Here is a 25,094-nt window from a genome sequence, read left to right as displayed (position 1 = left end):
TCACTTGGTTCAATTATGTATATGTAGATGTATATAATAAATAATTTAAAAATAAACAAAAAACACATTTAAAATAAAAAAAAATATTAAAATATTTTCCAAAGGAGATAATACATGTGTTTAACAATTTTTTTAAATTTTTTGTTTTAATATAATTTTTATGAAAAGCAAGTTTTTTATTAAATTTTTTTTATTCTAATGAAAGTTTTTTTTTTTATTATAATTTTTTATTTAATTTTTATGATGAGCAAGTTTTTTTATTAATTAAAAAATTTTTTTTTAATTTTTTTGAAAAGCTAGAAATATTTAAAACTAAATTTTTAGCTTTATTTCTTTCAATATTTTTATTAACAAATTATAGCTTTTATATTTGAAATCGCAAAAGAAGTTGTAGAACTAATTTAATGTTTAAATATAAAAAAAAAATGTGGCTTGTTTATTTTTTGTTAATCATTGTAGTTAATAGTATTCGAAGATTATTTTAAAATTATATAAACTGTTTAAAAAAACTCTATAAAAAAAATAAATAATATAAATAAACAAATTAATTAATTAAAAATGTAAAAAAAGTTTAATTGTTTTTTCGATAGTTTGAAATTATTGTTTTATAAAATTATTTGGTTTGTTTCTCATTCTTTGATATAGGTATTTTGACAATAAATTGGTTTGAAGACATTTTCAGCAAAAAATTTACAATAAATAGTCCTTATACAAAAAAAAAGCAAAAAAAACACAATTTTGCTTAACCCTTATGTTAGTAACCGGGTATCCCGATACCCACCACGGGGTATTTGTGTGAATAGCTTAAAAAAATTTTTTAACTTAAAAGAAAGCTATTTGTAAGTTCAATTTTTGTTATTTTTTTATATTTTTTTGTATATTTTTTTATTCTACGTTGTTATTTTTTTTCTTTAAATTGTCACTGACTATTAATATTTGAAGAAAAAAATTTTTTCTAAAAAATTTTAATAAGTGAAACAAAATAATAATAATACTCAGATCTTTGGTTAAACATAAGGGTTAAAAATAAAAATTATGTTGAAGTAAATAACTTTAATATTTACTCTTAATTCCATATACTCGTTTCCTTGCCGAGTTTGCTTTGCTCATCTTAATTAACCTTCCCTAATTTTCTTTATAAACCCCTACAGTGGCTCATTGCAATCTATAGATTTAAACTGGGTGTAGAATATAAGCACGCATATACAAACACATCTTTTGTATATGTGTATATGTTACGAATATAACTATCTTTATATATGCGTGTACATACTACTATATAAATAAAAACAGAGACCTTGAGAGACGCGCAATTATCCTTTAGGCGCGCTGCTGGCTAGAAATCAACACAACAGCTCCCACATACACACAAATGCATTATAAACCCATAGTTAACCCGACTTGATGCTTCTTTATTTCATTTTTGTAAAAACTTCTAAATATGCTTATGAGTACATAATTCAACTCATTTAATAGCAACTACGCTGTCGAATGGTTAGAGGCTAATTGGAGAAGCGGTAAATGCTAGACAACGCATGTGCGCGACCAGGCAATAGATCGATAATACTGTTGCTGTTGTTTTTGTTGTAGTGGTTAGTAGGCATACTGTATCATTAATCATAATTTGTGGCTGTTTACAATAAACTGTAATACCTTCAGAAAATATGTACATACTTTTATTTGGAAAAAATCACACATATTTACATATAACAGGCATTGAAAGCATAGAATCTTGTGTTAGTTAAATAGTTACAGACTGTTAGGCATACAGAAGAAAAAAAATTAACTATAAAAAGATTTTAAAACTTACAAGCATATTTGACGAGCATCTAAGAAAAATAGGCTACAACAATATTCTGCCACGAAACCTGTTTGGATTTATAGTTAAAACCTATAAAACAACCGGCGGCTAAATCCAACACCAGTGAGGGTCGTCTAATGTTTGTTGCTGCGCAAAGCGCTCTTGCAACGCTTAAGCAACAACAAGTGCCTGCAATATTAAGCGAGTATGTTGAAAAAAACTAAATTTCATGGCTGCAACGCATGCGCCACGATAGTTTGTGTGTTTGTTGTTAGAAAGCCGCGAACGGCCAGCAACTTGTTGACTATAGTTGGCGTTGTTATTGTTGTGCGCATATTGTTTTCTAATATTTTTTGCGCTTGTTCAAAGCTATTTAATTTCATGTTGTTGCGCCTATGTAATGGCGAGCGCGCGGTTGCAGCGTCAACGTCAACAACGCCATCACCGCGGCAACCGGCTTGCCAGCGGCGGGTGGTAAAGCGAATGTGTTAACAACAAACGCTCGCCGGCGTCACGCTTCCACTGGTCGCATGTAAAGCTGGCACTTGTAGTTTTTCTAGGCAGACTTTTTGTTTTGTTTTTGCTGCAAGCGTTTTGCGCATGCGCGTGCGCCCTCGCCATTATGCCGGTGTGCGCATGCAAGTTTAGTGCAAAGACGCGCGCGTCTTGTCCACCGTTTCCGCGGAGTGGGTAAAGGTGTGGGCGGTTGGCTGGTTAGAGCGGCTTATGCATGCAGCTTAACGGCTTAGCGTGCGCGCTGTGAAGGTTGCTGCCGCACTTGCTGGCTGGTGTTTGTTAAGCGTGGCAAAGGCGACGATGCGCGAGACAGCGTGTCTTTTAGCGCATTAACTGTTTGATGGCTTTTAAGAGATTTTGCTGTATTGTTGTTGTTGTTTTTTTTTTGCTTTTGTTTCTAACGCGTTTATTTAGCCAATCTGCGCGAACCGCGTACCAAACGACCATCACGCGTCGTTTTAGTTTTATTGAAGTGGCAATTTTTCTTGTTATTTTATTTATTGTTGTTGTGCTGGCAATTGCGCGACTCACCTTCAGCGCTGGATGTGGTAGCAGCAGTAGCGCTGACTTTAGCTTTGGCTTTAAGCGTAAACAGCGTATCTTCTTGGTAGCGTTGCTTTTCTATTTTTATTGTAACATTCCTTGTTGTTGTTGTACTTTACTGTCATGCGCTCTTTTTTGCTTTAGCGCGCATGTGTGGCGGACAGTGATTGATTAAGTGTTAGCGACGCTACTAAACATGATTATCTTACGCATACAACAGAGCACACATACATACTTACACTCGAAATGTGCACACTGACACACATATATTATATAAACTTATGTATATATGTGTGCATGTTGCGCAGCGAGTTTGTGTCTTCAGTCTTTCGTACAACCGCGTTGCTTTGCATATTATGAAACAGCTGTAAGAAATTTAATGCTGCCACCCTCAAAATATCAAGTTGCACATACACAAACACTCATTTAACATACACATATACATATATATAATATATATTATGAGCATTCATTAATATTTCTAATTTCTAATTAGCGTTCGGTGGGTCCGCTGGATGGTTAATTGTGTTGTGGCTTGTGTATGGTCAAGCGGCACACACGTTTTGGGGGCGTGTCTCCATGTGCCTGTTTCACTTTATTGTTATTGTTGTCTTTGCGTTTTGTATGGTTTTTCGGCGGCTAACATGCAACAAGTTGTTTGAAAAACACTTACCTCCAATCACACACACACACACATTATAACGAAGATTTTCACATATACATACATACTTTCTGCGTTTTGTACATTCACTCACCTTTTCTAAACAATTTGTAAGCCGTACGTTGCTGCGGGGCGTTGTAGGCGTGCATGCGCTCGTTACTTTTCGCTATGATAATGCACACCCGCTCCAACGCCCGCCGCTCTACTACACATGTATGTGTATTTCTAACACAAGCGCTCAAGCCATTTTTTCCAATTTGTATTTTGTTTTTGTTGCTTTGTTTTATTTCTTGCTCTTTCTACACCTCTTTTGGTTTAAATTCTTCAGCGCGCTGGTGGCCTATGCAGATCAGCGCTCCAAAAAAGTGGTTATATTTCGCTTGTTCGTTCGTTTGTTAGCTAATTAGGAAAATTAAAGCGTTTAGCACTAATGATTAATGACTTGCGCTCGCGTGCAATGCCCGCACCGGTAGATTTTGGTGTTTATTTTTATTTTGGTGAGTTGTTTGCTAAACGTCAATATTTTTTTGTAATTATAAATTGAGTGTAGCAAAAATTTTCGATCTATACAGATTTAAAAGTCGTTTTGTTGATTTTTGTATTTTTCTGATTTACTAAGAGCTACTTTAAATAGGCAAAATATAATGTATGAGCTGAGCGATGCGAATTCAGCGCTAGCACTTCACCTGTACAACTCTTGAGCTTTATGAATTTGGTAAATCACAAATTGAGGTAAAAAGTGTTGCCTACATCTTGGCGCAAATACTAAGTTCATAAAAATCGCAACAAAGCGCGTATTTAATAAATTAAACTGAAAAGAGACTTAGATTCAGCGCTGCCTACTCACTCTATAGTGAAATATTCTAAACACAAAGACTTCTCTATATCAAAAATTAAGATAACATGTGTTGCCTACATCTTGGCGCAAAAGTAAAAGAACAAAAATTGTAAAAAATTCAAAGTATGGTATAATCATGTTAACTAAAAAGCGCTTAAATTCTAATATAATCTTTATTTAAATGCTATATTATAGATGAAGGAGGCACCCTCCAACAAATTCCTTGCAATTACTAATTAGTTTTTCCTTCTCTTCTACTTTCAGACAACTCAACGCGTACTAAAAATGCTTTAAATACGAATTAAAGCAACTACAAATAATTGTGGTAAGTAAACTAAAATTGCTAACTAAGAAATATTTTTATAATATCATTTTAATCAATTGACTGTAAACATAAACAAAAAAACACGCTTTAAAAGGTAACACTTGGTAAATTCCATGCGTGCCTGCCAAAAATGGCTGACGCATGCCAAACAACCTACTTCTGCTGCCTAAAGTGTAACAAACGCTCGAGCTGTGTGTACCATAGCAGCGATAACGCAGCGCAAACACCTATATCATTAAAATATTTTAAGCGCACTTCGACTTATTAGCGCGTCGCGCGCATCGCTTGCTTTATTATAAATGACGCGCTTAATTTTGACGCGTCGCCCGCATGCGCGCGCGTGCCCATTCGCCGCACACAAATTTGTGTAATATGCAGCGCGTCTATTTTCCGGCATCACTCACTCAGCTGCACGCCAAATATGCGCACATGCGTACTACATACACTGTTGCATGTCTCAGCTAAGTCAGTTAATCGCGCTGCTTACGCACTGCCTGCCTACCAGGCAATGTCATGACCATAAACGCGTTGGGCTTCATAAATCTTTCTTCCACTTTACGCTGACAATCAAGCGGTTAGCTAGCGACTCTCTGTGCACAACATGTGTTTTCAGTGCGAACAAGTGCAGTGCGCGCTTGTCACTGTGACAGCTCATAACACTCGTCACAGCGCGTCGTATTGCCAGCTCGGTGCAAGTGACGCTTGACCAAGTAGTATTATAAAAAGATAAAAATAAATAACTGAAAACAAACAGCTTTAAAAACAACAGCATTACTATAACCTCCTGCTTAAAATGCTGCCAAGTAGGAGCAGGCGAGGCCAACCGGCAGGCAAGCGCATCAACGCTTCACTGATTGTGTTTTGCCTCGTCTACAAATGCAACAATCAAATTGCGCTGCTGCGAAAAGGCGAAAAATTCCATAGTCCACGCCAAATACAGGCGTACAACATGGGCTCAACTGCTGTCTGAGCTAAAGTTTTCTATGCTGTCCGCCCGCCGCAATGCAATTCACCTGCACGCTGCTGCTGTTATTGACGCGGCGACGCGCCTTTCCTCGTTTGGCCAGTTGATTCTAATCGTTGACTTTGTCATTTTCATGCACTCACACACACATACTTAAATTTATTGATTGTCTGCTGGGTATGTAGCGCGCGCCGTTGCTGCTGTGGCATGTCGATTTTTATATGTTTGTAACTCATGGCATGCCATAAGTGGCAAGTATGGTTTTTTTTTGCTTCGCTTTGCTTCTATGCACATTGATGCTATGCACAGATTAGTGACATCAAAATTTTACTGTTTAATTTTCAACTAATTGCAAATATTTGCAAAACTATAAAAAGTGAGAAAATCACTTGACGATCAAGCGTTCAATAGCTGTGCGCTGCATTCAACAACAAATTGCCGCGCTAAATGCAGCTATCGAAAAATCATGAATTTATGGAATTGTGGCAAGTAGCTGTCATCACTGCTCGACACATAGTACACAGTGCAGCTTATCTGCAACGTCCACCTATAAATGTAGTAATATTCGCTGGAATTGGCATTTTTGTGCGCATGACCTTCCAGTTCCGCGCTTGCAACGCAGACATTGAAAAATAGAAAAAATTGTAAAAAAGCAATAGCAGTCTACGAAACGCTTTGGAGTTGAAAAAGTTGCACTGTTGACATGACTTGCCATTGAAATTTTGCTGCTGCCACAAAGTTTTGGACAGATTGCCAGTTTTGTCAAACAACAAGTCATTGCTGTTATGATCTAAGCGCGTTGCAGCAAGGTATCGCGATGATGTGTTGTACACATACAGACATAACTAAAGCTATATATATTATACATATATACATATCATATATAGGTATTTGTATTTCGTATATTTCGTTGCCATTTTATAGCGCTTACTAGGTAGATAAATGTATTTACTTGAAAGTACTTGACATTTTGTCGCTTTGATTGTGATGATTTCAAACAATCGCACACAGCATTGATTGTTTGTGACAGTTTCTAATTTTCAATGCAACAGCCTCTTTCTCTATACTCCTACAAGTTAGCTGTCTCTTTCTCTCTCGCGCGCTGTATTCCTATAATAGTAGCAGCGCGCTTTTCGTTAGCTTAAACTGCTGAGAGCGTCCAAATTTGTCTGGTATTCACCGGAAATTTTCTAATTGTATATAAAAACATATGTTACAAAGCTTGATTTTGAAGTTAGACTACAACTTAGGCCGCTAATTTTCATCTCAAACATGTTTTTTGTTCATTCTGCTTTGACTGATTATCGCATGCAAAATTTCAATAACAGAAACAATTTTTTTTTGTTTTTATAATATATGTTTTTCTAATTACATATAATTAATTATGTGATGGTTTGTTGAGAGTTTAGGCGAGAAGTTTTAATAATTGTATTTGTTTGATTAAGCAAGTGTCCAGGTCAAGATTACTGTTAAGCCTGCCCCGATTTAAACCACTAAATATGTACGTGATTTACGTAAAATATGTAATTAGTAGGGTTTAATGTTGGTAATTAAATACTGGACAGTAATAATTGTAAATATAGTTAATTCAACATTAAATATATATTTTAAGAACTGAAAACGAACTTTCGTTTGATAAATTACATGATTCGTCCATAAATTATGTCTCTAGCAATCTACGGTAATTAAATGAACTATGCCCACAGTTAGATACTTACAGTTAGGAACTTCGAAAATTATACAAAATTGTAAGGCAGGCACAGCGTTGTTGTTTTCTACATATTTGTTTCCAATAAATATTTAACAAACATGATTTAAAATCTCGGTAAATTAAAAAGCAGATTTAGTACATATTTGTAAAAACAATAAGTGTCTAAAAAAATTTAATTTTTTTCTAAAAATAAATAAAACAAACTAAAACTGTCATTTCTGTTGGCGAGATATGTTTTAAGCGGTTTTCACATTACTCTATAAAACGCATAATTTCAAATAAATTACTTCATTTGAACTTGAATTCATGTACTACTCTGAAAATATTAAAGCATAAGAAATCGCTTTTCGAAGTTAAGATATTCTAGCGACGAATTAGGTTAAGTCGTGCTCACATTTATACATTAATAAAGTAATTTAATCTTAATTACTTAATTTAAGTGAAAAGTAGCAATTCATGAAACGAACCACTCTCCACCAGTTTGCTGTTTAGAAAATATCGACTAATTCATGCCACTCGCATATTTCCATAAAAGTTTTCTTATGTTTTCTAGAGTTGACAATATTTCATTTATTTTCATTTAATTAGTCAAACACGAATTCAGTTATGAACTTCAGACATGACATTAGGTGTAAAATAAATATAAACCTATATTATGAGAAATTGTAATAAGTAAATTTATTAGCAGATAATGTAGAGTATATGGCCGAATTTCTTCACAAATTTGTGGTGCAAAAAGTGAGGTTGTCCATTCTCAGAGTATTATCACGTTATACAATAGGGCTAGACAGTAACTAAATTATAATTTTTTTATAGATTTTGGCGATAAAATATAAACATCAACAAAAACAAAAATAAAAAAGAAGAAAGAAAAATATTTAAAAACACTCGCATGACTTCATTTTCACCATTTTTGGTGTAATAGTTCGTTACGTTTTTTTGTTGCGTTTTTTGTTATTTTTTAATTGGCACTTCTGCTACTGTGCAATCTACGCAAAGCCGTCTCACCACAAAAAAAAAAAAAACAGAGAAAAAATTAAATAAACGTGAAATAGCAATGTTGCTAATAAAATTTTTTTTATTGTCTACAAAGTGGCAAGCAGCGATTAAGGTCAAATGTGTGTAATTTGACTGGCCGCAAAACATATTGCGGAGACATAAAAATAATAAAAACATAAACAACAACTTCTGAAAAAGTGCGCAACACCTTGGCAACAACATTAGCAACATGTGAGTGAGCAACACGCACACACTGTTACAAAAATTAACAACAATATATTTTTGTTGTTTAACAAATTATTTCTTGAATTTTTTACGAGACTTGGATTTTCTTTAATTTTCATATGTACTCTCGTTAGCGACTTTTTACTCCTTAATTTCGTTAATGTTAAATTTTTAAGTAGCACAGTGTAAGTGCGCCCCGCGCCTGCTCCCTGCCACTCCACTTAACTCCGCTTTTGGACTTCACTTTTGGCAATAAAATTATTTTATTTAAATGTTTTTGCTTCTCCTCTGACGTGTAACAACAAATCAACAAACAACAACAACAACCAAAAAATTCGCTGACGTTTGACAGCTGACAGTTGCTTAGTTGCAACAACAGCAATGTGAACATGAGAAGTACTTACTTTTTAACAGCGTCACCACAAACACCAAATCCAACAACCCCACTAACAACACAAGCAACAATGGCAACAACCAGTCGCGAAAACATTTCAATTTTCATTCACACATAAATTTAATTCTAACTACAACGGTTAATTGCTGTTTTGTTGTCACATATTTTTTTTTTTTTGACCAGCAGACAATTTACATTTCACTTTGGCGACAACTGCCCTCATTTGTAGCGCTAATGCTGATGCGACATATTTTGTTTGTGGCGCCACACAGCGCTCTTGGTGACTGTAATTCTTCGTTTTATTAATCATTTGCCGCCTTTGATTGATATATTTGAATAATGACGCTGCCGCGAAAGGCCAGCCGCCTTACAAGTTGCGTTTTATTGGCAATTTTGAAATTTGTGAATTGGTTTTGAATAACTGTAATAACGGTATTAAATTTCACGTTTTTATATAAACTTTTATGCAACCGTTGCAGAAACGGTGGGCTACAGCACATGCATATGTAATCATATATTATGCTCGAAGTGCGGTATAAAAAGACTCAATGAAAAAAAAAACTTTAAAGAATATTATTTTTTTAAGTACTTTTAAAAAATCTGTATAAAAAATATGGTAAAATACTTTGAAAACTTTAAAAAGGTTTCAGTTTTCCATTATTAGTATACATATAGGCGACATTCGATTAGCGCCTAATTTTAGGCTACTTTTAAATAATAATTATGTTATTGAGAGAGTAAGCAGCACAAAAAGTTAAAATTTGTAATAAAAAAAAAAACCAAATTAATGCTGAGAAGCCATAAGTTATATACCGAAATGTACGGGAAGACTTATGTAGCACGAATTATAAAAAAGCACGAAAAGGACTATTTAATAGAGAATAAAATGTAAAACGAGAATTTAAATGTTGCCTACATTTAGGATGATATTTAAAAGAATTAAATAACTGGCTTCAACGTACAATTAAATAAAGAAACTAATAGAAGGAAACAATTAATTGCGTACAATTTGGCATTCCCATACAGTTAGACCGCACTTTTTACCATATACTTAATAGGCTATCATATAACAATAACACTTTTTTTATTGCCAACATTCAATTATAATATCCGATTGTTATTTTCCACCTCAAAATCATAACGCTCAGCTGCAATTACACAAAAATTCGTTTGCCACATAACGAATCAACGGAAAATTATGCACTTCCCCTTCTAAAGCCTTTTTGACCAGCAGCTACTAACTCATAACAACTGTCTATATAATAATTATTGTGTTTAAATGGCACGCTTATTGTACTAGTACATTATCGGCGTGCGGTCATCGCTGACCAGCGACAAGCGCGTAGCGGCAGCGCAGCATGCCACAGCCAGAGCGCTATAAATGGACCGTAAACAAGTGGCTCGCAAAGCCATAAGACCCGCACACACACATACATACTCACACACACAATTAAACACATACAAATATGGAAATGCAGACAGTCTAAGGCGCAGACGGCAGGCGGCAGACAGTCAGACAGGCAGGCTACCTATGAAATTGCCGATTGGCTGGCAGGTTGGCTGCCTCGTTGACCGGTTGATCGGCTGCAACTGTCGCGGCGGTAAGCAAATTTAGCGAATTCACCAAATTTGCCGCGGCAACTAACGTGCGATTATCGCAATTATGTTGTATTTGATATGCTAATTAATTTTGCGCAAAGCTGCTGTCGTCAGCGGCGCACTCAATTGCACAAAGATGGCTCGCCGTTGCAAGCGCAGGCGCAAGCGCATTGCTTAGCGCTGCTCGTTTGCTGGCTTTTGTTGCACTTTGCCGCATTTGGTGTTCCCTCTTTATGGATAATGACATTTTTCGGCTGCAAGTATACGAAAATAATTTGCTTTGCTGTGTTATTTGTTGTTGGTTTTTTGTTTCGATGTGGCTTTGTGGCAGTTCATTTAAGCGAATTAACATTTTAATTTATGCAATCGGGATTTGGCGCTGTGATTTGCTATTTCGTATGCGTTATTAATGGCTATGGCTAACTGTCGTTGTATGTGTTGTTGTTTTGTATTTGTGTTTATTTTTCTCACCCATTGCCAATACCGTTTGCATTTGCATATCCAAATACGCTTATCGCCACAAAATTTTGTTTGATCTTGTTTTGTCATTAGGGCATTCCGCTTTTGCATTTCGCCACGTATGCACGATTGTGTGTTTCCATGGCTAGGTGTGGGTGTGTGTGCTTTGTTTTGTCAGTCGATCGCTACAAGTGTTAATTGACTTGTAATTTTACACCTTTTCTGTGTTCGCTGAAATAATATGGAATTGTGGTGGCAAGGAATTTATTTTTTATTTATTTAGTTGGGGAAATATACTTACATGAACTTTTGTCTACTTATAAGTGTTTAAAAAATTTTAAATATTATTAAATAATTTTTTTACTTATATTTTTTTTTTAATTTTTGGAGAGCATTTAATGCATTTGATTTAAATTTAATTAAATTGGTCTTAGCTTATTTTTTTATTAATTTCATTTAATTTATTTTTGAAGTATTAAATTATTTATCTGTTTACCATGTTATAATTTTTTCACTTAATTTATATTATTACCTTTTTATAGTTTATTTAAATTTATTTCAGTTATATAATTTAATATATTTGCTTATTGTGTTATATTATTTTACTCACACATAATATTATTTTCTAATACGTATTATTTTATTTTATTTTGTTATAATATTTTATTTGACATATACATTTTTAATTTTTTTTTCTAATTGATTTTTTTTAAATAAATTTATTTATTTGCTTATTTAACTTTTTTATTTATAACAATTTAATTTTCTAATACATTTTTAATTTGTTTTCTAATTGATTTTTTTTAAATTAATTTGTTTATTTGCTTATTTAACTTTTTTATTTTTAACAATACAATTTTCTAATGTATATTATTTTATTTCAATTTTTATAATATATTTTATTTTTACTTCATTTTATTTTTATTTAATTATTTTTATTTTATTTATTCATATTTTTAAATTAATTAATTAAATATTTTGTTTATATTTTTTTCATTTCATTTTTATTTAAATTTTATTTAAATTTTTTTTTTCAAAAAATTTTGTTTTTGTTTTATTAACTCTTTTTTTTAACAGTAATTGTTGTTTTAAATTATTATTTTCTGTTAAATTTATTTAATTAGGTGTATTGTATTTTAAGTTATTTTATCTATTTTTTATATATATTTTAATTAATGCAACATAAATTAAAAAATATTTACCTCTTTTTATTGTACTTTAATTTATTTTTCTTTTCTTTTGTTTATATCGTATTGAATTTTTTTTATATTTAGTTATTAAATAAATTATTTTCTAATTAATAAAGTTTTTTTTCTGGTTTTTATTTCAAAGGCTTTAGTTATTAAATAAATTATTTTCTAATTAATAAAGTTTTTTTTCTGGTTTTTATTTCAAAGGATTTAGCTTTATTTTATTAAATCTTTTATAACAGTAGTTATTGTTTTTAAGTGGTTTTTTTTACATTTTGTAATTAATTGTATTGTATTTTAATTTATTTTATTAACTATCAATGCAATATAAATTATTGGAATATTAAACTTTTTTTATTGTTTATCTAATTTAATTTTATTAAAATTTAATTTAATTTATTTCATTATTTTTAATTTTAAACAATTTTAATTTTTTAATATAAATAGTTTTATTTTATTTTAATTTATTTTTTTCGATTTTATTGCATATAACTTAGCTTTATTTTAAAATTTTTTGGTCATATGTTTTAATATAGTTTAACTTTATTAAATATTTTTTTTAGTTTTTTTTCCATTATATTTGAATGTATTGTAGTAATAAATTATACAACAGAAATAGTTTAACTACTGTTAAAACCTATTTAGCGTTTTTTCTCGACACCCTGTGTCTCCGCCACCAATATTAGATAGCTCAATCCTGCCCTTACTTATTTATTTTCAGTCAAATATAATTAACAATTTTCTAGAAATAATATATATACGATCAACGTTTATCTGCTTAGCAATTAGTTTTATAATAAAAAACTTATCATTTTATTGAAACAAAGTTGTTGCTGCTTTTTATTTGCACTTGCGCTTTGCATTTTAATGCCTCTCTTCCGCTGGCTAATAAACATTTGCGACTTCATTTAAATTTCTAATAGATTTTTGCGGTCGACAACCGACTAAGGAAGTTCTACATACAAACATAATTATAATATATATAGTGTACATATGCACATACATATGTAAGGGGAAGTATATATGTGTACACGCACTCAGGTTGAGTGACAACTTGCACTTAAACAAATCAAATTTTGCGGTCAAATACTTTGTAATGTCATTTCCAGAATATATGTATGCTAATACCTATGTTGATATATAAGTATATATATATATATATATGTACTTGTATATAAGTAAATAGGTGCGCATGAAAATACAAAAAATAATGCGAAAATACCCAAAGTGCCAGAACTGCGTTGACTTCGACGCGAAATAGTAGAAAAGCACGTGTAGATAGCAAGCAACACACGCACACATATATATATGTATATACATACACATATGCAACAACAAAATAAAAGCGCTAATTCACTCGAACATCGAACGCTGTTAGGCGCAAAGCGGACATTGAAATCTCGTGCACCATTAGTGTTATTGTCTTTGGCTGGCGACACAGTGCAGCAGCACCGCAACGCCACAGCTGCCACAAGCAAATCAGTTAGAGCTCCAAGCTGAATAATCTATTTAAAGACAAAGTTGCGGTGCAAAATCTTGATTTCAGTCAGAAACTATTGATTTTATTGCCATTTGAATAGGGTGACAGCAACCGCAACGGCGGCAGCCAGACAGGTATAACCTTGTTGCATGCCACATATTATATAAACATACGTACATGTGTATATATCTTAAAAAATTGTGTTGTTGCTGTGTTCTGAGCTGCTGATTGCTGTCTACAGTTACAGCTTGCATTTGAATTTGCCACTTGTTGGCGGACTGGCTGTTGCACGTTGCAGGCAACGCGCACAAGTGGCAGGCAACACGCGTTTGTTTGTGGCTTTTGTTTTAATGCGGGTGTTGCAGTTGAGTTGACAATATTTGCCTTTCGCTTTGCTTGTGGCCAACAAGTTGTCACTTGGAGCTGCTGCTGCTGCCGTTCTGGCCACTATAAACCCTATAATCGTACGCAAGCTGCCACAAGACCACGCTCGTTTGTTTGACAGTTGCTTGGCTTGACTTTTACTCACACACACACATGTATACACTCATTTATATGTATGCTTCAGAGCTTGGCAGACCGCGCCAACGCTCCGAACCTGATAATTAATGCGGGAGCTGTGCGTTGTGCTCTTGCAGCTGTCTGCGATTTTGAAATTATGGCCAACATAAGATTTCGCTTAGCAAATAAAATTCCATTTTATTGCTTTGCGGTTTTGCATTTGAAACGCTGTTGCATGTTAGCGCGCAACAACAACAGCAACACCGGCAACAAGTAGCCACGAATCACCAACGGCGCGTAATGTTTGGCCAGGGATTGGCCGGCAGGCGCAGCGCCTGGGCGGCGGTATGTGAGAGTGTGGGAAAATGCAGCGCGACCGCAAGGTGCGTCTGTCAAGTGATTTAATATGCCACAGCGGTCGAAAGCAGGACGCACACGCAAAAGAGGACAGCGCACACAAGCAAATGCATATATATTAAAGCATACCTATTGAAGCGGTGGCGCGCAGACGGGTGGGGCGCATTTGCCCGCGTACCACATTCGGTAAATAAACAGGAAAACCGCAGAATAGCAGCAGTGGCGCACACTTGTGCAGTCATAAATTCATTTAAATAACAACAACAACAATTAAAATGGACGCTACGTAGTGTCAGGCATTAATCTATGTATGAATGTTCACATATTCGCTTTTGTAGGAGTTCAAGGAGTAGTCAGCGTGCCAACGGCAGATCCTTATCGCTGAGGGCAGACAGAGCAACGCGCTGATGTATATGTAGTTTCATATATATGTATATATTTACAAATATATAAAATACATATATAATTGTATATGTATACTTAGCGCGGAAGTGTTGTTGTCGCGCTCATATGTGTCGCTGACAAACAGAGTGCAACATCTTGATTAGCATCACGATGGCGGCAGCTGACAACGGCCCGCTACATATCGCGTCAGTTTGTTCAATGCAACATTACATTTGCACTGCTCATTTGCCAAAAGTTGCAAACTTAAGTTTTTTTCATACTATATATTTTTTACTTATGCACAAAAGGCATTATTTAAAATACTTAAATGTCGGCAATGCGCAGGGTTTTTGTGAGCGAAAATTCATATTTTTGAAATTGAACTGAAATGTTATTAATTTATTTATCTTCCGTGCATTAAGTAGCATGTTGCAAGACTCCGCTGGGTGGCGTAAACGCCAAATCGTTGGCAAAATCGAATTCATCACCCGATTTGTCTCATATAGTAGATATATACTGATAAAAATATATAACTACACTTGCAAAAACTTATTCCGCTAGGTGGCGCTAGAATCAATTTATTATAAAAATTATGTTTATAACCCCAATTGACTCGTATTCGTGATATATGTTGTTAAGGGAGTAAATGCAAGTCCACTAGGTGACGCAAGCGTCAAGTTTGTAAAAAAATCGTTTTATGACCCAATTTGTCTCACAGAGAAAATGTATATTGCTAAGTAAAGGGAACAGCAGTTTCAAAAAATTATTGTGCTAGATTGCGCCTGTATTAAACTAAGATCTATGACAGTATTTCACTTATATTAGAGTTATATACTGATAAGGAAAGGGAATTCTACTTGCAAAAAGCAATTCCGCTAGGTGGCGCTGAAGTCAAAATAATAAAAAATTAAATACTGATCAGCATAGAAATGAGATAGTAGAAAAGTCATCGATTCAGTAAGACTGAAGTCAAGACAATGTAGTCAAAATTTTTGAAATTTCGGGCAATATGGCCAAAATCGGCGGTTCTCACGACAGTCGAGTCTGCATAAATGGAACCACCCCAGATTTTAATAGCTCAAAACTTTCAACTCGGCAGCTTTTCTCGAAATTATTTGGAGAATACTTGTATAACAACAATAAAACTTTTGCTACAACAACAAAAAAACTATCTGTTTTTTAACTCGATCAGTTGTATAAAATAATTTAAATGTAAAGTTAATTTTATGCCTTTCGGAATTTACATTAATGCCTATCACATTAAGTCCTTCATATAACTTATACATATGTGCCCACTTTCACATATATATACATATGTTCTCCAACTCAGTCCCGCGCCGACTACTTATTTTGTGGCAACACTTGCGTAAATGAGCTTTTATGTAACGCCAGCAATTTGTAAAGTAGAACAACAATAACAACAACGATAAGAACAACAAAAGCAATAGCAATTTGAACAACATGAAAGCGACACGGCACCACATGCTGATAAGGATCACCCTTCGGCGCATTCCACATGCCAAACGGCGGCGGCAACGTTGTGAAGTGTTGCCAACTGCCGGCAATCACAAACACATACAAACACTTGTAAGCGCTTATAAGCATATGCTTGCCAAAGAGGAAAGATTGCATGCTTGTGATTTTTTATATAAGTTGTTGGTCGTTGTTGTTGTTATTGTTGTTGTATTGCTGTAGGTGCTGCTCTTCATGCGCATGTTTGCTGCAGTTGTTGGCGGCGTTGGCGGTGTTGGTGGTGCTGGCGCGTCATTTGCCTGCTGCATGTGTTCAAGCTCTTTAAAAATATTTCATTCTTTCATTTTCGGATTTTTATGTAAAAAATATTTCGTTGCCGCTTTCACTAGGGCACTTTCAACATTGCAACATTTCTTTACACAATTTTTTTTGTGCGATTATTTTTGTTGGACATTTCATTTTTAAATTTCAAAATTCAAGAATTCGCAATTTTCGAACGTTGCCAAAATGTGCAACAACAACACGCATAACAACAACAACCAGCCAACAACTTATCAAAATTTCATAATCTAAATTGCAATTTTCTCGTGGCATCAAAATGTGCATGTTGCAATGGACATTTCACCTGCTTTTGCAATGCGAAAATAAATGAAATTTAAGTATTTCATTTACAATAATTGGGTAGGAAGAATAAGCAGTGGAAGCAGAGAAAGAGTGAAAAGCAAATGAAGGTGAACATCAAAAGAGTCAAATCGTTGCAAGCGGGTGTTTGGGGGCGTCATGCGGTGTGGTGAAATGCATGAAATATGAATGTTTGCTCATAAATACTGTAAAATAAATACAGGGACATTAGGGTGGTTCTAAAATGTTTAAGAAAATTTTGATATCAGATTTTTTTCTAATTTAACTGTTATAGTTGTTATATTTTTGTGCGCAGGTATCACTTATAAATATTTAAAACTTAAATATATTAAACTATATGTAATCAGATTAGGGTAGACCTTAAAAAATAGGGCAAATATTTACATTCGATTTTACCGCTTACGTTATTTATACGTTAGGTACATGTGTTAGGACCAAAGTAATAAAATCAATATTGAATAAAAATTATTAATTATAATAAAAGTCTTTTTTGGTTCCACATAAGAGATTTCGAATGTTAACCACCGTGCTACATGCCTCAACCATTTCAATTCTAAACTAAAACTTATATCTGATTACTACGCCTCTAAAATTACCCATTCATGGAGTGACCCCGAAAAAACCGCACTTACTCTATTAAGTACCACGCCAATGTTGTATATTGTACTTTTGAAGTACCACCCTAATATTATATAAAAAAAACATTTACATGTGCCTGGTTATACCTGTTGTATAAGCAGTGAAAGAAAGTTCTTTGCCCAACGACGAAGGCGGTTGATTTGTGCCGTTTGATAAGCCAGCTGAGTTCTTAAACGCGCAACAACGTGGCTTTGGTAGGTGCAAGCATTGGGGGCGTACGCGTAATTTACGCAAATGGGCAGTGGCGGCGGCGTAATTTAAGTAAAAGAAATTATGCTGCGACTCATTAATAGCGGACAGTTAAATGCTGCAGCAAACGGTGCATGTACAAGTAGATAAGAGCTGGTGGGTTTTGGGAACTTCAAAGAGTCTCAAGGATACGAAAAAAAATCTTAAAATTATAAAGTGGAAAAATTACATGTGTATTAAAAGCTGCTGGATTAATGAAAACTAAATTTAAAGAATTTCAACCAAAATTAGAAAGGCCACAGAAAAATTTTAGACACGCTAGATAAAGCTAAGGTCAAAAATTCGGCGATAGAGCGCTCAGTTTTAAGCACATAGTACAAAATTTTGAAATTAAAACCAAATGTCTACACATATGCGTAAATAAGGCAGCATGTTTAGCGAAATACAAGTATATATATAAAAAACGTATTTGTTGTTGTTTTACTGGTAGACGCGTTTTGCCTAATGATGATTGCTAACATCCAAAGGTTAATATTTTAAGCAATTCGCCCCAAAGCACCAGCAGCAACAAAAGCCAAAGTCACAACAACACACTAGCATACACATAAATACATATATCTAATACAACAACAACTTAGCAGACAACAAAATCATTTTAAATAGTAAATGTACGCACTTGCGTAAAGCGTTGCTAACTCGGAAAGCGGACAGTTCGATGGTAGGTGGCGGTCGAGGAATAGCAAGCGACGCTGAGGTAATCGGTGATCGAATGTCTGAGCGACTAGCTGCTAGACCAGACATATAATTAGCATAAAATGAGGAGCTTAGTTGAGGCTTAAGCCGGCACGGTGGCTTAGTGTGTTAGAGGGCAAAAGATAAAACGGGGAAACGAAGTTTCGCTGTTCACAAAAAAAAAAAAAATAAACGAAGTCTGCGGATTTCAAAAAACAACAACAAAAATAAAAAGACAACAACAAAAAAGGCAAAAGACAGCAACAACAAGAACCAAAAGGCCAAGAAAATTTGAATATGCAAAATGTGAAAAAAATGAGCTTTGCAAATGTTCGCAAAAGTGTTTTGGTTCTTTTTTCTACCTACGTTTCGCATATTTTTCGCGCATTTATTGCTTTTGGTCTTTAGCCGTTCATTTAACATTGCCTAAATGCGGCAATTAGGCACACAAATTGCCGTCAACTGTAATCGTTGTGGCAATTAATAAAGATTTTTAATTAATGTTGCAAGCTATTTGTGACAAAGTTGGTAATTTTTTAATGCTGTTGTTGCAGTTTTGCTTAATGTGTAATTGAAATGTTTTTTTTGGCGATTTTTTTCCTGGTGAGGTAAAATGGTTTAGATATCTATTTTGTCTTTTAGTTTTAATTAATTTAAGAAAGAAGTAACATAAAAATAAATAAATTTATTAAAAATATTGAAAAGTCAAGGTCGAAAATGTTTACTAAAAATATTGAAAAATTTGTTAAAAAAAAACAATTAAAAATCTTTAAAAAAAAGTACAGTCAAAAGTGATTTATTTTAGAAAAAAAAAAATTATTAAGTAAAAAGGTTCGGATATTTACATATAATAACTTTTTCTATTAAAAAAGATTGAAAAAATTAAATAAAATTACCAAAAAAGTAAAAGCTTTTGTTAAATAAGTTAAAAAAAGGTTAATAAAAAATATTTTTTGGACTAAAAAAAATAGTTAGAATTCATATTAAAAAAAAAAATTTATAAAAATATTGGAAAAATACCAAAAATATTTCGAATTAACTTTTTCCGAATAAATTTTTTTTGATTTTACGGTTATAAGCTCAAGAAGTTTTGTTAAACAATTTAAATACATTTATTAAGAAAATATTTTTTTTAGACTAACAGTATAATTATACTAAAAAATAAACAAAGATTTATATAACAAAAAATAAAAAAAATATATGTATATAAATTCTAAAAATATCTAAATAAATAAAAAAAAATGTTTTCGATAATTTTTTTTATGTTTCGATAACTTTTATAAAACGATAAAGAGAGGTTAGCCATCTTTAAAAAAATTATGTTTATATTTTAAATGAAATTGTTGAGAATAAGTTCAGAAAATACAGAAAAAAGGAGCTTAGAGTTTTTATTAAAAATAATTTTATATGACAAAAAGAATTTACAAATTTAAAAAAAAAATATATATAAAAATCGCATAAAAAATATGTATAAAAAAGAATTATAAGAATGTATTTATAAAATATGTGTACATATATTTATTCCCAGATCAACAATTTGTAATACAATTGCAGTGCCTTGTTGTTGTTTTCATCACACTATCATTTTGAAACTGCCACCTAACATGCCACACTTGCATTTTTCAACTACACTTGCCACCAACTACAGTTAAGCTTTTCGAACAACTACACATACAATGCCAGAAAGCAACATGACCACCAACAACAACAATGGCAACAACGATCACTTGCAAGTGGATAATTTCATATAATATCAATTTCCTGCTACTTTTTTTCCAAGCGTCGCTGCTGATTATTGCTAGTATCAACGACGTGGTATTGTTGTTGCAACTGACGTAGCAATCACCGCCTACTTTTTGCGTGTTGTTGTAAATAACTTGACTGAATGTTGATTGTGGCACTGCAGCGCTACTGCTACCGTTGAGCGCTATTTGTGTTGCAGATGCATTTTTTATTACTGTTGTTGTTGTTGTTGTTGTTCTACCTTTATTGCCTTTGTGGCCACTGCTGTTGGCTGCCACAACTGTATTTGTGCAGAAATTACAACCAAATTCAATTGTAAATGCAGTTTATCTGCTGCCATAGAGGCGGATCAGTGGCAGCAAAATGCGTTGCTCCCCATTTTGCTGTTGTTGTTGCTTTAACTGCAATCATGTTGCACATTTTGCTTCAGCATATTGCGTTTAGTGCATGCCACTTCTTATGCTCATTTACTGCTTTTGTAGTTTTTGCACACTTCAGTTTCTTTGTTGTTGTTGTTGTTGTTGCTGCTGCTGTTTCCATTTTGTAGCATACTTTTTTTGTTTGCGGCAGTCGATTGTAATTATTTTCGCAATATAGCCGTGCGGCTTGTTGCGATCTGTTGGCCGTAACTTGGTCAACAGATACAACAACAACAGCAACAACAACAAAAAACCATAAGTGGCAATCGTGTAAAAAAGGCACAGCGCAAAACCGAAATAAAAACATATGCACCAAAATGGGCAACAAAAGTCACAACCAACTTCCGTTCGCAAATTGCGCTGCGCCGCAACAACAAATAGCACACAACAACAACAATTGGAATTGTTGCGTACACAGCGACCGGCGGCTTTTGCACTGCAATTGGTCAGCAGCAGTGTAGTGTGTCGGCCTATGCGACGTGCCACCGTCGCCGCCATCACCGGCATCATTTGCTTGCCACAACCGCATTAGCCGCCGCCGCCGCCGGTAGCAAAAAGCATCGCGTGATCAAAGTCAATTTAGCTAGCGAAAATTTAACGTGCCAGCCATTACTGGCTCTTGTTGCAACAGTTGTGCTGGAGCCACTGCTGCTGCTGTTGTTGTTGTTGTTTTCATGCGATTGTTATTGCATGCAACAGCGCCAACATGCGTACACAGGCGACTCAAAAATGATCCTGTCGTCATCTGTTGCAATGCCGCACTTAATATCGGCATTGTTTTTGTTGTTGTTGCACATTTAGCTGTGGCTTGGTGCTGTGGCAGTGATCACGCCAACCACCAACCACCAACCAACCAACTGACCAACTGTGCCCCGGCATTCATTCAATTGGAGCACAAGATGCCACACTTGCCACTGTTGCTGCCACTCAAGCATTTTCATGCCACTTTACTAGTAGTTTTGCTGTTGGCATTGTTGTTGTTGTTTGGCATTTTGTTTTAGTTGCTATTCGGTAGCCGCTTTGTGTTGGCAGCGATAGTTTTCTGCTAAATTAAACCATTGCAATGTTATTATTACGAGCAAGCGGCGAGATTAGCATGTTGAAGGCGCCGCCGCCAGTGTACGTGCCACAAACGCGGCAAGCGCAAGTGGCTTGCGTAGCACAAAGTGCAAACTGCATAGCGCAACCTGAATAATGCAAAGCTTTATGTGTCGGTGGTGGTGGCGCAATACCGACTCAATTAAATAAGCAATGTGGCAGGATCAAGCGCACCTGGCCGGCGGCAATTGGTAGCGAAATAGTGCAGCTAGTTGTTGCCATTGCTTCACCTAGTGGCTTTTATTAATTTTATTCCATTTATTTGCGCCTTGACTGTTGCTTGCGTGCAACTGGGTCGCCATGCCGCGTTCAGCGAGTGTTGCAAGGGTGTAAAGTACGCGCGCATGCGTCGACGCCTGCAAGGCTGCTGCCCTACAATTGCAACAAAATACGTAGCTAAGTGCCTGTATAGCCAGCTAATATTGATTGAAGCGCAACGCTTAGGATTAGCGCGGCGCCAGCGCGTTAATTTCATGGCAATTGCCTGCATTTTCAGCATTAGCACCCGCTGCCGCCACGTTGCGTGCTCGCTTCGTGCCTAACCCCCGACGCGCATTCATTTCGCTTAGACAATACTTAAGTAATGCTTATGAATTTATCGCCTGCAAGTTGGTCGCGCATAAAAATCTGTTGTTTATTGCCAATTGATAGCGATTGAAGCTACTGCGGCAAATGCGCGGCCAAGCGCATTGTGAAAAAATAACTATTAGGAAAATTTTTCCTCGAATCTACGCGTTCAGAGTGGAAAATTGTATTATAGTATAGCAGCAGTCCAGGCAAATATGTTAATTTGCAAAGTTAATAAACAATAATTGTTTGGCAAATTATGGCGCTTTTAGTGCGTCACACCGCCATTCGTAAATGCTAAATTCATTGTAATAGATAAAAAATGGAAATCGCTTTAGAAAATTACACCGGCGCTAATGTGTGTAAAGGCGGAAGCAAATGGTTATAATTTTTTTTTTCACAGCATGCAGGGGTTGAAAGGAGGTTTTAAATACTTAATATTTATAAGGAACTAAAGGTTTTAGCCTCTCGATCAGTTGTTAAACTAAAAAAAATATAAAAATATCATAAAAATATCAGTGATGTATGAAATCAAAATTAAAACAGCCATAAAATTAAATATCGCTACTAAAATATGCCAATTTGTAGCTAATATTGCAAGATTTTTATTTTTTTCATGTAAACAATTCTATCGGCAACTGAAAATCTTTAAGAAATATATATAAAAAAAGTTAAATATTTTGTATAAAATTATTGATCAAATAGGACAGGGTAGATAATTTTTGAAAGCACAAATTATGAATCTTTACTTTTTGGTGGTATGAAAAATATGTACTCTAATGTGGCAATTTTTCTCCAAAAATGCCGAAAAAAGCACCACTAAGTAATGAAAACTGCTTTTTTATTTCATCTACCTCTTATTTTGTAGTTGCAGCTGTTTAGTAAAGTCTTGTTTTGCATTTTTTGTGAAAATTTGCCATTTATGTTTTATAACGTCGGAAAGGAGAGATTATATCGAAGAAAAAACTTTTAGTTTTTTTACAAATCAAATATTATGACGTGAGAGTCTTGGATTGAAAATTAGGGTCTTTTTCCGTGAAGGTGAAAAAATAAAAATTTTAATTTAAAAAAATTACTGCATGTTTGGGACACAAAATGCTTGGCTTACACCTTAGTTAAAAAAAAAAATACTAAAAATATATTATATAAAAAATGTGTAAAGAAAAAAATAGTAGATTTTTGTATTACCTATAACTTAGCATATACATTTTTTTTCATAGGTCTCGTAGTTTTGTCAGAAACAGAAATAAACCGTCTTTAACACTTAAAAATTTAACTTCAAATTTTTAAAATTTAAACGTTTATTTAAGGAAAACATATACAATAGTACTATTTAAAGTATTACCCATCTAAAGCTATAACATTTTCGCAACTTTTTGGCAATTGGTGGATTCGATCACACCGGCGACCGGGCAGCTTGGTGGCTGAGAATGAACTACGTCAATTTTTCATACCCTGTTCTGATTTTAACCGCATTCCAATGAAAGCATTCTGCGTCGACCGAAACAAAGAGTAGGTCGAAGGAACAAGGTCTGAGTTCTAAGGCGAATAGGCAAAACTTCCCAGCTGATTTTCTACAAATAGTTTTAAACGGGTATTGTAACATGTAGCCGAACATTGTCATGATGGAAAATTATACCAAATTATGCTTTGTGTCTAGTCGCAAACACCGTTCTCTTTTCGGCAATCGAAAAGCAATGAAAAAAGCGAGTGCGAAATAAACAAACTTGCTAAATAATATACGCTTTGGCGTTTATACAAAATAAATAAACATAAACCATAATATGTATGTCACTGACATTATAAGCTCCTATAGTATAACCCATATGTACTGAAAACTATATTTATTGCAAAAAATTATATATTAATAAATTTTCTACAGCAATACTTATTATAGAGGCTGCTAGAGCTACTAAGGCGGCAAGGAAACTGTTATTTTATTTGACCTTAAGTTCTCTCAAGCTACAAATAAGTATATATAACTATGTTGCAAAGACATTTACTTTTAAAGAATAATATAAACTTTAATTATTTGCCTATATAGTTGAGTGCCATTTTAGTGACAATATATATATATATACATATATATTTATTTTTTTTCAATAAAACCTTCTTGACCTTAAATTTCCATAAGCCACAAATATACACATATTTCCATATTTCAAAGCCCTTAAGCCGTTTTTATATTGTTTTTTTAATTATTTTTATTCATGGTTTTACACCATTTAACAAAAAAAAATGTTATATGCATAAAATAAGAACTAACCCAGTCGATTGCATTCACAACTTATTGCTCGACTGCGAAGAAGTTTCACGGTTGAAATCGAAGTAATAAAGAAAACGATGCCAACTTACTAATAAAACTATAAACCTATAAAACAACAGCAATTCAATTAGAAAAACGCAAAGCAATAAAACGAATCCATTAGCCAAGTTTGCTGTTATTAACAATGTTAACAATAATTGTGTATATATACAAACAAACAAATATCTATATATATGTATGTATATATCAACACATATCGGTTTGCACGCAGTAAAACATTCCAGTTACATTGACTCCACCCTGTGACCACCTTTATGTCACATATTTACTAATTACATACCAGAAAATCTAAATAAATAAATAATTTAAAGCAACAATG

General features: G+C 34.0%; 1 protein-coding gene across 1 annotated transcript in view; it reads left to right on the top strand.

Moving 5' to 3' along the window:
* Positions 1–25,094, top strand: part of klu (klumpfuss) — a 107,610-nt gene that overhangs the window by 65,117 nt on the left and 17,399 nt on the right. Inside the window, exon 2 of the mRNA XM_036359046.2 lies at positions 4,624–4,684. The gene's annotated coding sequence lies outside the window, so the exon portion shown is untranslated. The remainder of the gene's footprint in view (positions 1–4,623; positions 4,685–25,094) is intronic.

Source organism: Bactrocera oleae, chromosome 6 (assembly GCF_042242935.1).
Source record: "Bactrocera oleae isolate idBacOlea1 chromosome 6, idBacOlea1, whole genome shotgun sequence".
Classification (NCBI taxonomy): Eukaryota; Metazoa; Arthropoda; class Insecta; order Diptera; family Tephritidae; genus Bactrocera; species Bactrocera oleae.
The sequence above is the reverse complement of the archived record's forward strand: the minus strand, read 5'-3'. Positions and strand labels throughout refer to the sequence as shown.